This window comes from Gallus gallus, chromosome 1 (assembly GCF_016699485.2).
Source record: "Gallus gallus isolate bGalGal1 chromosome 1, bGalGal1.mat.broiler.GRCg7b, whole genome shotgun sequence".
In the NCBI taxonomy this organism is placed as follows: Eukaryota; Metazoa; Chordata; class Aves; order Galliformes; family Phasianidae; genus Gallus; species Gallus gallus.
This window is the reverse complement of record NC_052532.1, coordinates 75,187,395-75,200,154: the sequence shown is the minus strand read 5'-3', so window position 1 is coordinate 75,200,154 and position 12,760 is coordinate 75,187,395. Positions and strand designations below refer to the sequence as shown.

The following is a 12,760-nucleotide window of genomic DNA, read 5'->3' as shown; positions in this document are numbered from 1 at the left end:
TGAACAGTGTGCTTGAGCTGGGGGTGTCAGACCTCCAGATCTCTTCCAGCCTCTGTGACTCTGATTCTGAGAGATGACTGACAGCTTTTTTAAATGAAACCAAAGGAGTATCAGCATTTCTGTTACTGTCAAACTACATATTCATGTGTGATTTACCGTACAATAGAAAATATTTTCTACAGGAAAAGAGACTAGCCTTGAAAGTCAATCTTCTGTACAAGCCTTGGAAGTATCAGTTCTGTTCCCAGTGCGTAGCATTTGTCCTTTATAGCACTGTGAAAATAAGACTTATTCTGACTATAAAGATAGGGAAGGAAACAAAATTTATCAATTCAGCCTAATGATTTTATTTGCTGTAAGAGAAATCTCACAGTCTGCAAGACAGCCAAGTTCTTCGCCAGCCAAGGAGTGGCAAGAGGCAGTAGTAGGACTTGACTTCAGTAAGCCTGAAGACCTATTCCACTCAACTCCATACCCCTCTGCCAGAGGCTGTGTGTCCAGTATAGTGGAAGAAACATCAGCATATCAGTTCTGATTCTCATCTTTCTTATTTTGTAGCCAAGCAACCATAGTAATGGTGGTCGCATGACAAGGTCAGACTGGGAATACCATAAGGTCACACACTGTCAGTCCTGTGCTACAGTGCCATGGCTGCATGCAGAAGAGGTAACAGAAAACTGAGTAGTGGTGGTTACCCTCTCAGACAGCAGAATAATCAGACATCACAAGGACCTTAAACCAGATGTACCATTTCTGTTGTAGGCATGGTAATAGAAAACAGACCTTTCAAATAAAAAATATACGTAATACTTTTAGCACCTGTAATACATACTGCAGTGAGAGAGAGGCCCAGGAAATCTCTCTGTCATAGGTTTGCTGTAGACACTGTGAATGACTTCAGACAAGAGTAACATCCTGTGATAACTTTTTTTGGGGGGGGAGGGGGGGGGAAGGGGGAAGGGGGAAGGGACGGGAAAACAAACACATAAATGTAATGAACTATTTCAAAGTGAATAAATATGATGAAAGCTGTTATTTGTATCAGAAACAATATAATCCTCAGGTCTACAGCTCTGTGCTTGCTAAACTAGATACAACTAAGATTTTAGGGACATAACATAACAGCTTTAGCAGGGGGAAAAAAAAAAGCCTACAAAATAAAAGCTATAAAGGAAAGACACCTTCCTTTATCCCTCCCAGAGAATCCATAATATGATTTACAAGCCTAGTACATGTACACTGTTAGAAACGATGTGTTTTCTAACTTCTGGAAAGGGAAAGTGTCTGGTCTAGGGGGAAACCTTATATCAATTAAGAGAATGGAGCAATTTCTATGTGGATCAAGCACATTTATAAAAAGATACGGATTCCAAGCAGCTGCGCAGTTACAGAACACTGGCCATTGCTGTTCCCAGTAAAGTTTGAAAGAACGCAAGCGGCTATCTCAGAATCCATTTGTCACTGTGCAAAACCCCATCAGTGGTTCAGGCCGTGACTCAACAGTTCCCAAGGAACACAAGGAATAGAAGGAAGACCTGGAGAACTACAGGCCAGTCAGTCTTACTCCTGCGTTCAGCAGGACTATGGAGCAGATCCTCCTGGAAACATGGGAAACAAAGAGAGAATTTGTGACAGCCAACACAGCATCAGCAAGGGCAAATCGTGCCTGACAAATTTGGTGGCTTTCTATCATGGGGTTACAGCATCAGTGGATAAGGGAAGAGCAACTGATGTCACCTAGCTGGACTTGTGAAAAGCGTTTTATGCTCTCCTGTATGACATCCTTGTCTTTAAAATGGAGAGACGTGGATTTGTCAGATGGACCACATGATGGGTAAGAAATTGGTTGGATGGTTACGCTTAAAGAGTTGCAGTCAACAATGTCCAGGTGGAGAGTAGTGGTCAGATGTGTTCCTCAGGGATCAGCATTGGAACCGGAACTATTTTACATCTTTCTTGGTGACACGGACAGTGAGTTTGTGTGCACTCATCAAATCTGTGGATGACACCAAGTGGTCGATGTGCTGGAGAGAAGGGTAGATGCCATCCAGAGGGATCTTGACAGGCTTGACAAGGTGGGACCATGTGAGCCCCATGGCGTTCAACAAGGCCCAGGCACGAATACAGGCTGAGCGGAGAAAGGATTGAAAGCAGCCCTAAGTTGGACTTGAGGGAGCTGATTGATTAAAAACTCAACATGAGTGAGTAATGTGCACCTGCAGCCCAGCAAGCCAACCATATCCTGGGTTACATCAAAAGAAGTGTGACCAGGAGGTTGATGGAGGTGATTCTCCTCTTCTACTTAATTCTCTTGTGACCCCACAGAGAGCATTCTTACCGTGCTCAGCTCTGGGAACCCCCAGCAGGACGTGAAAGCTGGAGTGGTTCAGCCTAGAAAAAGGGAGGCACTGGGGAGACCTTAAAGTGGCCTGCCAGTACCTAAAGTGGGCCTACAGGAAAGCTGGAGCGGGACTCTTCTTCAGGAAGAGTAGTGATAGAACAAGAGGTAGTAGCTTTAAACCAGAAGAGGGTGAATTTCAATTATGCATTAGGAAGAGGTTACCCAGAAATATTGTGGAAGTGTTTGGGCCAGGTTGAATGGGTCTTTGAGTAACATGATGTAACAGAAGGTGCCCCTTCCCATGGCAGAGGAGTTGGAATTAGATGATCCTTAAGGTCCCTTTAAATCGAAACCATTCCATTAAAAAAAAACAAAACAAAACAAAACAAAAAACCTCATCTATTCTAGACTGCAGATAACTGAGTACAATGCAACTGTAAATCCATCCTTTACAGTTTCCCAGTAGTCAGACAGACTCTTTAAGGAGGAGGAACAGGTTGTCCCCCTTTGCTGTAAAATGAGCCAGCAGAGAAGAAGACCAGTCTGGCTGAACAGGGAGCTTTTGCTGAGGCTCTGGGAAAGGAAGACATCTTTGGAAGAAGGATCAGGCAACTTGGGAAGAGCACAAGGATGTCTCTAGTACAAGGATTTGTCTAGAGGGAAAATTAGAAAGGCAAAAGCCCAGTAAGAACTTAACCTGGCCACCACTGTTAAAGATGGAAGATGTTATATAGCATATGATGATGTTTATATGCTCCCTCTTGGCAGACTGGGGGACAGGAGGCTGTAGAACAGTCCTGCAGAAAGGGATCTGGAGTTCTGGTTGACAGCAAGCTGAGTAAGAGTCAGCAGCTGAACTAGGTGTCTGCTATCTGTTCTTCCAGCCTTACCATTCTGAGATAGATCTATGGTTGCTCATTTGTTTTATCAGGAGTGTTAACAGTACTGTTGCTCATGTGTGCATGGCCAGGTCGAAGGTCGGAGATGAGAGAAGGAAGGTGTGGGCATGAGCAGGAGAAGCACGCTGTCACACCTTGATGGTGTGGCAGCAGTGGGGGCAGACTGCATTACTTGCTGTCCTGGTCTGCATGCAGCCTGCCGGCTCTAAGTCTTACTGTAGATTCACTAGCTATACCTAGCTATAAATGGCTGTAGATCTACTAAGACAATGGCATGGAAAAACCAGTTGCACCCTTAGGCTAGGTGCAATTAGATTAGGTTAACTGTGCCAAGCAGAGGTCAGGTAGTAAGTCAGTCAAGTCTTAATACATGACCAAACCCTGGTACAGTGTTCGTTCTTGCAAACCAACAGTATACATGCGTAAAATCTTTGATCAGTGCAGTCTTACAAGGACAGATGTAAATGCAACAATTACCTAGGTACGGTGACAATTTTCAACAGGAAATAGCAATTCTGAATTGTATAAAGACTGTAGTGCAGATTCTGCCCTCTACTCTGCTCTCATGAGACCCTGCATCCAGTTCTGGCACCCCTAGCACATGCAGGACATCAAGCTATTGGAGCAGGTCCATAGGAGGGCCACAAAGACGATTGGAGGGGTGAAGCACCTCCCCTTCAAGGATAGGCTGAGAGAGTTGGGGCTCCTTAGCCTGGAGAAGAGAAGGCTCTGGGGGGACCTTATAGCGGCCATCCAGTACCTGATTGGGGCCTACAGGAAAGCCTGAGAAGGACTTTTTAGAAGGGCATGTAGAGACAGGACTGTATCCTGGGTTGCAACAAGAGAAGTATAACCAGCAGGTTGAGGGAGGTGATAGATATGTATCTGCCTCTCCATACATACTCCATACAGTTCCCTAAGCTGCTCCTTATGAGGCTTGTGTTCCAGACCATTCTTTGGACATACCTGGGGCCTTAATGTCTTTCTTGGCACTTGCTTATATTTAACTTCATGTAGTTGGCGATTTTCCAGCCCATCAACCTGTCATGAGGAAGTCAACAGATTCTACCAATGTAATATTGTCCTTCTCAGTATGCCTTCATGTCCTGCATCTAGGTAATTTTTGGAAATTAAATAGGACAAGCCCTAAAACGGAAACCAGTGTAACCTCTCTATTATCCGTTCAACAGCATGATGTAACCTCATTTACTATAACCCTTTCAGCATGACCTGTCAGCCAACTGTTCACTGATCACACTGTCTTTACCAGTATGCTGGACATTTTGTCCAGTACAATACTGTGAGAGACAGTATAGAAAGCTTAAATGAAATCCTAAAAGATTACATCAGCTGGCTTCCCTGGGTCAATTGGTGACTAATCTTGTCATGAAAGGAAATAAAGTTTGTTAAACAGGACTTTCCCTTCATTAACCTGCATTGGCTGTGACAGCATTGTCTTTCAGGTGTTTTTCAGTAGCTCCCAAAATAGCCTTCTCCATAATTTTACTGGGCACTAAAGTGAAATTGGTCTGTAATAACCAGGGTGTCCTTTCCTATCCTTCTTGAAAATGGGACGGTGTTTGCCAGCCTCCCATTGACTCAAGGGTCTCAAAATTCCAAAGACTGCTGAAAAATAATTGTTGACATCAGCAAGTTCTTTGAGTACCCTAGCATGAATCCCACTGGGCCCAAGTCTCACATGCATCCAGCCAGAGCAGCAAATCCCACACAAGTTGAGGGTTGGCTGGGAGTTTATCATTATTGCAGTCACGGTCTTCTAGCTCTGAGGCTCCCAGAGAGCATCATCAGTGCTGAAGACAAAGGTGAAGAAGGCATTAAACGTCTCTGCTCTATCTGCATCCCTATTTGTGAGATGACTATCCTCATCAAGCAGTGAACCAATGTGATCTCTGGTCCTCCACTTGCTGATAACATATTTTGAAAAGTCCTTTTTGCTGTCTCCCACAGGACAAACCAACTTCAATGCTAATTGAACTTTGGCTGCACAGATTTTCTCCCTACAATGGTGAACAACATCTGTGTAGTCCTCCCATGCCCCCAAACCTTGGGGCCCCAGTGCCATACACTTTCTTTTTCCATGTAAGGTCAGGAAGGTCCTTGCTCAGCTAAGCTGGCCTTCTACTCCACCTCTCTGACTTGTGACAATTTGGAATTGCCTGTTCCTGTGCTCTTAAGAGGTGGCGCTTAAAAAGTGATCAGTACTGATGGACCCTGAGTGACTGCTATTGCAGGATTAGTGCAGTAACGTGAATTGGACAGCGGAGGCTCCAAGACCTGAGAGAAAGACTAGCAGCTGTACTTTACCTCCTTCCCCACTTCTCCCCCGCCCCAGACTTCCCCCTCAAGTAAAACAAAAACTAAGCCTCTAGTACTCTTGTCATAACATCAGGCTGTTTCCCCCTCTTATATCTGTTTACTATTCTAGAGAGTTTTGGATGTAGTGCTGCAGGAGAAGAGATCTGGAACTTCTGATCCTGTCAAAGCCCCTAAGAACCAGAAACCACATGAGGAAAACCTGTTATGGGAAAACACATTGCTTATACTTGCTGCTTTTTTCCCCTGAGCAGAAAAGAAGGAAAATTACTCCATGGTGACCAATCTGTCAACATAAAGTACTCTCTGGTATTAAAGCACTATTTTAGATATTAGGTGCACCTCAAATTTTTATAGCAGTATGTTGTCATCCAATGATGATATCAGTTCTCCCAGTTACCACCACTTCTTACAGCACCTTCCTGTTCTTCACTACATAAGGTCTCAGCTCTTCCCAGTGAACGAAGAATAATAAAATTACATGAAATTCTTACCTTCTTTGTCAGGAAAGAAGAGGCTTAAAACAATACTAACTTATCTTTTTTCCTTCACTTGCTTTTATTCCCTTTTCAGATATCCTTAAGAAGGATCTCCCCGTGGAAAGCAGGGACTTTGAATGTTACCATGTCGCAAAATAGCTGTAAGTCCATACAAAAACAGGAGCTGACAGCTGTCAGAATTCTGTGGGGCTGCTGATGGCAGTTTACACTGCCCTGTGAGCCTCATGCCAAAGTCAACTGTTAAGACTGGATTCTGGAACAGGGAAATGGCTGGCTACTATAATCTGCAACAACAACCACCACCACCTCTATTTCTTAGTAAGCCACCAAATCCAGAAGAGCTGTTTAGGAAACATGCTATTTACAAACCACATAAAGGCAAAAAAATCTTCGATCTCCCTCATAAACACAGTAGCCCTGTGTATGAGAACAGTTGAATCATGGCCTGAACCTCTGATGGACCACCTGAGGCAAGCACTGAGTCAGCCATGGGAGAACAGGTGAAGGCAATTCACCTGTGTGACTGGAAGGGATGGAGCCAGGCTCCACTCCTAGACCCCATTTTAAGGGCTGACTGCCACTGGGGAAGGATCTCTCTCTGGAGATGGCTCCTCTTGGAGTCTTTTTCAGTGAGCCCAGGACATGGGTAAGCTTTCTATTTGTCTCCGATTATCCCTCTCTAACGCGATAATCTTTCCAGCCTAGCTTTTCTATAAACTTATTGATTATACTCATTGTGTACTCAATCAATGTAGACTCATTGATTATACACCCTGATTCTCTAACCGTTGTTTCTCTGCCTGCTGGATTTACTCATGAATGTCATGCTTGTGTCAAAGTAACCAGAACGTACCTGAGTAAGTTCACTTCTTCCATTCTTGATCACACTGAAGACTGGAAACAAAACTTCAGATCATCTAGCCACTGAATGTTATAGCTTGTCTCCATCATGGGCTTTAGAAGGCACCTGTATTTCAACTGTGTTCTGGGCTGCATTAAAAAACTGGTGGCCAGCAGGGAGAGGGAGGTGACTGTACCCCTTTATTTGCTCTTGTGAGGCCCCATCTGGAGTACTATGTCTGGGCCTAGGGCCCCAGTACAGGAAGGACATGGAGCTCTTGGAGCGGGTCCAGAGGAGGGCCACTAAGATGATTGGAGGGCTGGAGCACCTCTCCTATGAGGAAAGGTTGAGGGAACTGGGCTTTAGTTTGAAGGAGAGAAGGCTCTTGGGAGACCTCATTGTGGCCTTCAAGTACTTGAAGGGAGCGTATAAACAGGAGGGGGAACAGCTTTTTACGAGGGCGAATAGTGATATGACAAGGGGGAATGGTTTTAAACTGAGAAAGGGAAAGTTTAGGTTAGATATTAGGAGGAAGTTTTTCACACAGACAGTGGTGACACACTGGAACAGGTTGCCCAAGGAGGTTGTGGATGCCCCATCCCTGGAGGCATTCAATGCCAGGCTGAATGTGGCTCTGGGCAGCCTGGTCTAGTGGTTGGTGACCCTGCACAATAGCGGGGGGGTTGAAACTAGGCAATCACTGTGGTCCTTTTCAACCCACGCCATTCTACGATTCTGTGACATCGAGCCTTTGACCGCAACTCTTTGAGTGCAACCACCCAGCCAATTCCTTATCCAGAGAGTGGTCCATCCATCAAATCCATTTTTCTCCAATTTGGTGTCCAGAATGTCATCCAGGACAACGTCAGACGCTTTGCACAAGTCCAGGTAGATGATGTCAGTTGCCCTTCCTTTATCCACTGATGCTGTAACTACATCATAAAAGGCCAGTAATAATAATAATTCCAGTTCCAATACTGATCCCTGTGGAACACATCCGACCACTACTCTCCACCTGGACATTGTTGACTGCAACTCTTTAAGCGTAACCATCCAAGCAATTTCTTACCCATCATGTGGTCCATCTGACAAATCCATGTCTCTCCATTTTAAAGACAAGGATGTCATACAGGAGAGCATAAAGCGCTTTTCACAAGTCCAGCTAGGTGACATCAGTTGCTCTTCCCTTATCCACTGATGCTGTAACCCCATGATAGAAAGCCACCAAATTTGTCAGGCACGATTTGCCCTTGCTGATGCTGTGTTGGCTGTCACAAATTCTCTCTTTGTTTCCCATGTTTCCAGGAGGATCTGCTCCATAGTCCTGCTGAACACAGGAGTAAGACTGACTGGCCTCCAGGTCTTCCTTTTATTCCTTCTTGAAGAGTGTGGTTTTATTTCCCCTTTTCCAGTCAGCAGGAATTTCACCAGACTGCCATGAGTTCTCAGATATGATGGATAGTATCTTAACAAATTCATCCACCAGCTTCCTTGATCCTCGGATGCATCTCATCAAAGTCCCAGGGCTTGTGCACCTTCAGCTTCCTTATATAGTCTCAAACCTGATCTGGAGTTCTTCATTCTCTCCAGTCTGTTTCTTTGCCTTCTGCAACTTGTATGATGTGGCGAGAGCACTTGCTGGTGAAGCCTGAGGCAAAGAAGTCACTGAGTACCCTAGTTTTTTCCATATCCTGGATAATCAAATCTCTCATTTCCTTCAGTGGAGAGCCCACATTTTCTCCTAGCCTTCTGTTTATCACTGATGTACTTAAAGAAATTTTTCTTGTTGCCTTTGATGTCTCTGGCAAGCTTTAGTTCTATCAGGGTTTTAGTGTTCTTAATCTGATCTCTGACAGCTCAGACAGTCTCTCTGTATTTATCCCCGGTCACCTGCTCCTGCTTCCACCTTCTGTAGGCTTTTTTTTTTTTTTTTTTTTTTTTTTTTTGTGAGTTTGGCCAGGAGTTTCATGTTCTTGTGGGCCTTCTGCCATTTTTGCCCAACCTCCTCTTTGTTTGGATGCTTCACTCCTGAGCTTGGAGGAGGTGATGCTTCAATATTAGCCAGCTTTCTTTGCTCCCTCCAAAGATTTATCCCATTGTACTCTACAAGGAAATCCCTGCAGAGCTCCAAGTCTTCTCTCCTGAAATTCAAGGTTGTGACCTTGCCTTTCATACTGCCTTCAGGATCTTAAACTCCACCAATTCGTGGTCATTGCAGCCAAGGCTGCCTTTGAGCTTCACATTCTCCACCAGCCTCTCTTTATCAGTGGGAATGAGGTCCAGTATAACAGCTTTCTTCGTTGGCTCCTCTATCTCTTGGAGAAGGAAGTTATCATCAATGTACTCCAGGGTTAATTATGCCTTGCTGAGTTGTCCCTCCAACACATATCAGGGTGGCTGAAGTCTCCCATGAGGACCAGAGCTTGTGAATGTAAGGCTGCTCCTCTCAGCTCACAGAGGGTCTCATCTGCTCAGCCTTCTTGGTTGAATGGCCTGTGGCAACTCCTCACTATAGTGTCACTTGTTCCTGCACTCCCTTTAATTCTGACCCATAAGATCTTTGTTGACTTCTTATCCATCTCTAGACAGAATGCCATGCAGTCCAGCTGGTCATTGACACAGAAGGCAACATGTCCTCCTCATCGCCCATCCCTGTCTCTCCTAAAGAGCCTGTATCCTTCCATTCCAGCTCTCCAGTCATGGGTGTCATCACATCGCATCTCCATGATATCAATAATTGCCTTGCAGACATGCAAACATCTGTAACTCCTTTATTTCCCATGCTATATGCATTTACATAGAGATGTTTAAGTTGGTCTGTGATGAAGCTGACTTATTGGCAGCAAATAAATTGAGTCTAATTTTTATAAAGTAGATTTACAGTTGCTGAGGAATGGTCTGTTTCATCACAATTTTGAGAAATTTCACAACACAAAAAGAAAATCCACACAGAAAGGCAACAATTCTTTTAACAGTCTCTCAAGAGCTTACTTTAGGAAAACATTTTACCTAAGATAAACATATATAAGATGTTGTTTGTCCAAACAGTTGTCTTTCTATAGTTTAATGTTTGTCTCATCTGGCCTCTGTTGGAATCCCTTGATCTCCATCCACACTGTGCTCTTTGTGAACTTCACATCCTTGGCAAAAAAATGTTTTTCCGTAAGGAAGCTAAAGAAACCTTATTTCCTGCAAATAGGCGCTCCTTATCCACTCATCTCCCAACTTATTTCTGAGTTCCACCAAGAATTCTTCATAGGTTTTTATTAATAATCACACAGTACAGTTAGTCTGGAGACCAAACAGTACACACGTAACACAAGCCAGTTAGCTAAGTAAGCTGCTAGCAAGGAGAAATAATAACAACTGAGATCTAGCTTCTTCACTTTCAATAAATAGTTAAATTCTCTGTCCTACCAAATGTCAGTTTTTCAAGAAATTTATAAGAATACAAATGTGTATATTGTATAAATACTTCCACTGTTATTTGAAATTAAACTTGGTTATATAAGCCCAAAACTTATCAATAGGGTACACAGACAAGATACCGTGGCAGCTTCATTTCCCTAGAAAATCAGGTTAAAATTTCCTCAGGTAATGAACGAGAGTATTTGTTCAGTCCAAATATCACTCAAGTGATGCTCCCACAAACCTGGAACAAACTATTCCAAAAGGATACACACCAAAGGAGTCAAGGGGGGTTTTAACCAGTGTCATTTTGTAATGATTTCCATGAAGCTGTTGTAGAAGTAAGCCTTGGTTTTGGCAGGATTCCCATTGCCTCTTCTTTGTACATATGCTCTTATATCTACAGGAGGAGGAAGAAGCTGCATTGCTGGAACTGCTAAGGTGATTGCATATCAGATGACAATCTCTTGCATGCTGAAGGTGTAGATTATCAAACTCAATATTAAATAGTTAACCACTTCAGTGTCATTAAAGTGTCGTAAATAAATAGATAAGAATTTGACAAGGAGAAATCACTGTAGCTTTTTTAAGGATTTGAATTTTAACCTCCAGTCCTTTGTCTCCATAGCAATGTCAAGAAATTGACATGGAAATTCAGGTTTATTTTTATATCTCAGTTTTTGTCACAAACCTCCTAAAAAGGAGTTGAGCATATTTTCCTTTCTGAGACCCACCTTGTTTCTCTTTGTGGGAAGACTGATACACATAAAAGACTCAAATTTTTAAAATGATTCCTGAACATCCAGCTAGCTGTCTGTTTTTTTATGGGAAATGTACATCTAGGGAGACTCCTAAGCTTATGTTGACTTAGGCCCTACAGACAATATGTCCAGTTTTCAACTAAGAAGAATTTCAACTATTTCAATTGATATAAATGGGTGACTCCACATATCAAAAGTCACATCAATCACTACAATTTTCTATGTCAAAGTATTCCAATGTGAGATTCTGAGAAATGAGTGAGAGTTTTTAATCTTGCTCCTTGTAAGAGAGGCTTTTAAAAAAGCAGTCCTGTACTAATTCCTTTAATGCATCTATAATGCACACATCTTGTTCACAAACAAAGAGGAATTAAACTTTATTTGACTTTAAAATACAGGAAAATATAAAGCTACTTTCCTCTAACTTAAGTGTTGATATAGAGGACTGGGGCCCAAGTCCCATAGTAATGGCAGAAAAAAGATTGCTTCTGAGATCCTCAGATTCTCCAGGTGCAACGAAACGGGAGATGGAAAACTAGAGGAATGCATTGCTTCCTGTTGATCAAAGAATGGGCCTATAAAGCAGAAAGATGGCTCAGAGACATTTTTTCTTCAGTAAAATAATGAACTTGATATGACAAAACATATCTTCCACTAAAAAAAAATTAGAAAATGTTTCACTTTTTCATGAAAATTTCACACTAAGAAATGAAATATCCTTTAATTGAAATCCTTATCTATGTCTCCCTTTAAGTTCATATGCTAATATAAAAATTCTGTTAGAAATCATGGCAGAAAATGAGTGTCAGATATATAGGAAGCAGAAACAAACAAAGATTTTGAATTTGTTTATTTCTACATGTTCTAGGCTCACCTTCATTAAAACTGTACACGTATTGTCACAGTACTAGTATTCCATTAAAATATATTTGAAAAAATCTAAAAAGTTTGAGATGAAATTTGACACTTGAGGCTTGAATTAGTCTCTTGGTACTGGATGAGAAGTGACAGGTAGCACAGAGATTCTTTGAACAATTTTGAAAATGACAGTCTGCTTTTTTTGATTCAATAAAATACAAAGATTCATCAGATAATTTCTGAATAGAATGGTGACGATTAAAACAAGCTATAAAAATGAACTTCACAGTAATATTTAGAGTAGCTCTGAGTGGATCAAGATTTTATGTTAGGTTCTGTGAGAGCAATGTGACTGTGATGAAATACAAGGTGAGGAGAACCAGTGTGAGTGTCTCAGGTGAAACTGTGGTGAGCTGAAGCCAAGCTGTTGCCCAAGATCCTGGCGCAGAAACCAGTGGGAAATAGTGTTGCTCTTTCTTCTTTATCTACTTCTAGCAGTAATTATTAGGATAATACTCAGAATAACAGTATGTGTGCATGCATGTGAATGAGAATGCATTAAAAGCTTTCACTGGCAGATTATCTCTAGTTATAAAGTAAGTCTAGCAGTATTACAGTGTTGGGTGTTCCTTTGACAGTAAAACTAACATCTACTTTGAAAGTGAATATCTTTTAAGAAATCTGATTTGAATATAATGCCTAGGCCAGAGGCCTGTGACACAGGAAAAATGATCACAAAAAGAGCAAGAAGGAATGGTCTAAGAGAATGAGTAACACCTCTTAAGTTCAGATGATGCCTAGATATCACCGCATAGAAG

General features: G+C 42.4%; 1 protein-coding gene across 5 annotated transcripts in view; it reads right to left on the bottom strand.

Moving 5' to 3' along the window:
• The window catches only part of PRMT1 (protein arginine methyltransferase 1), a 52,251-nt gene that overhangs the window by 32,128 nt on the left and 7,363 nt on the right, over positions 1 to 12,760 (bottom strand). The window lies entirely within an intron of this gene.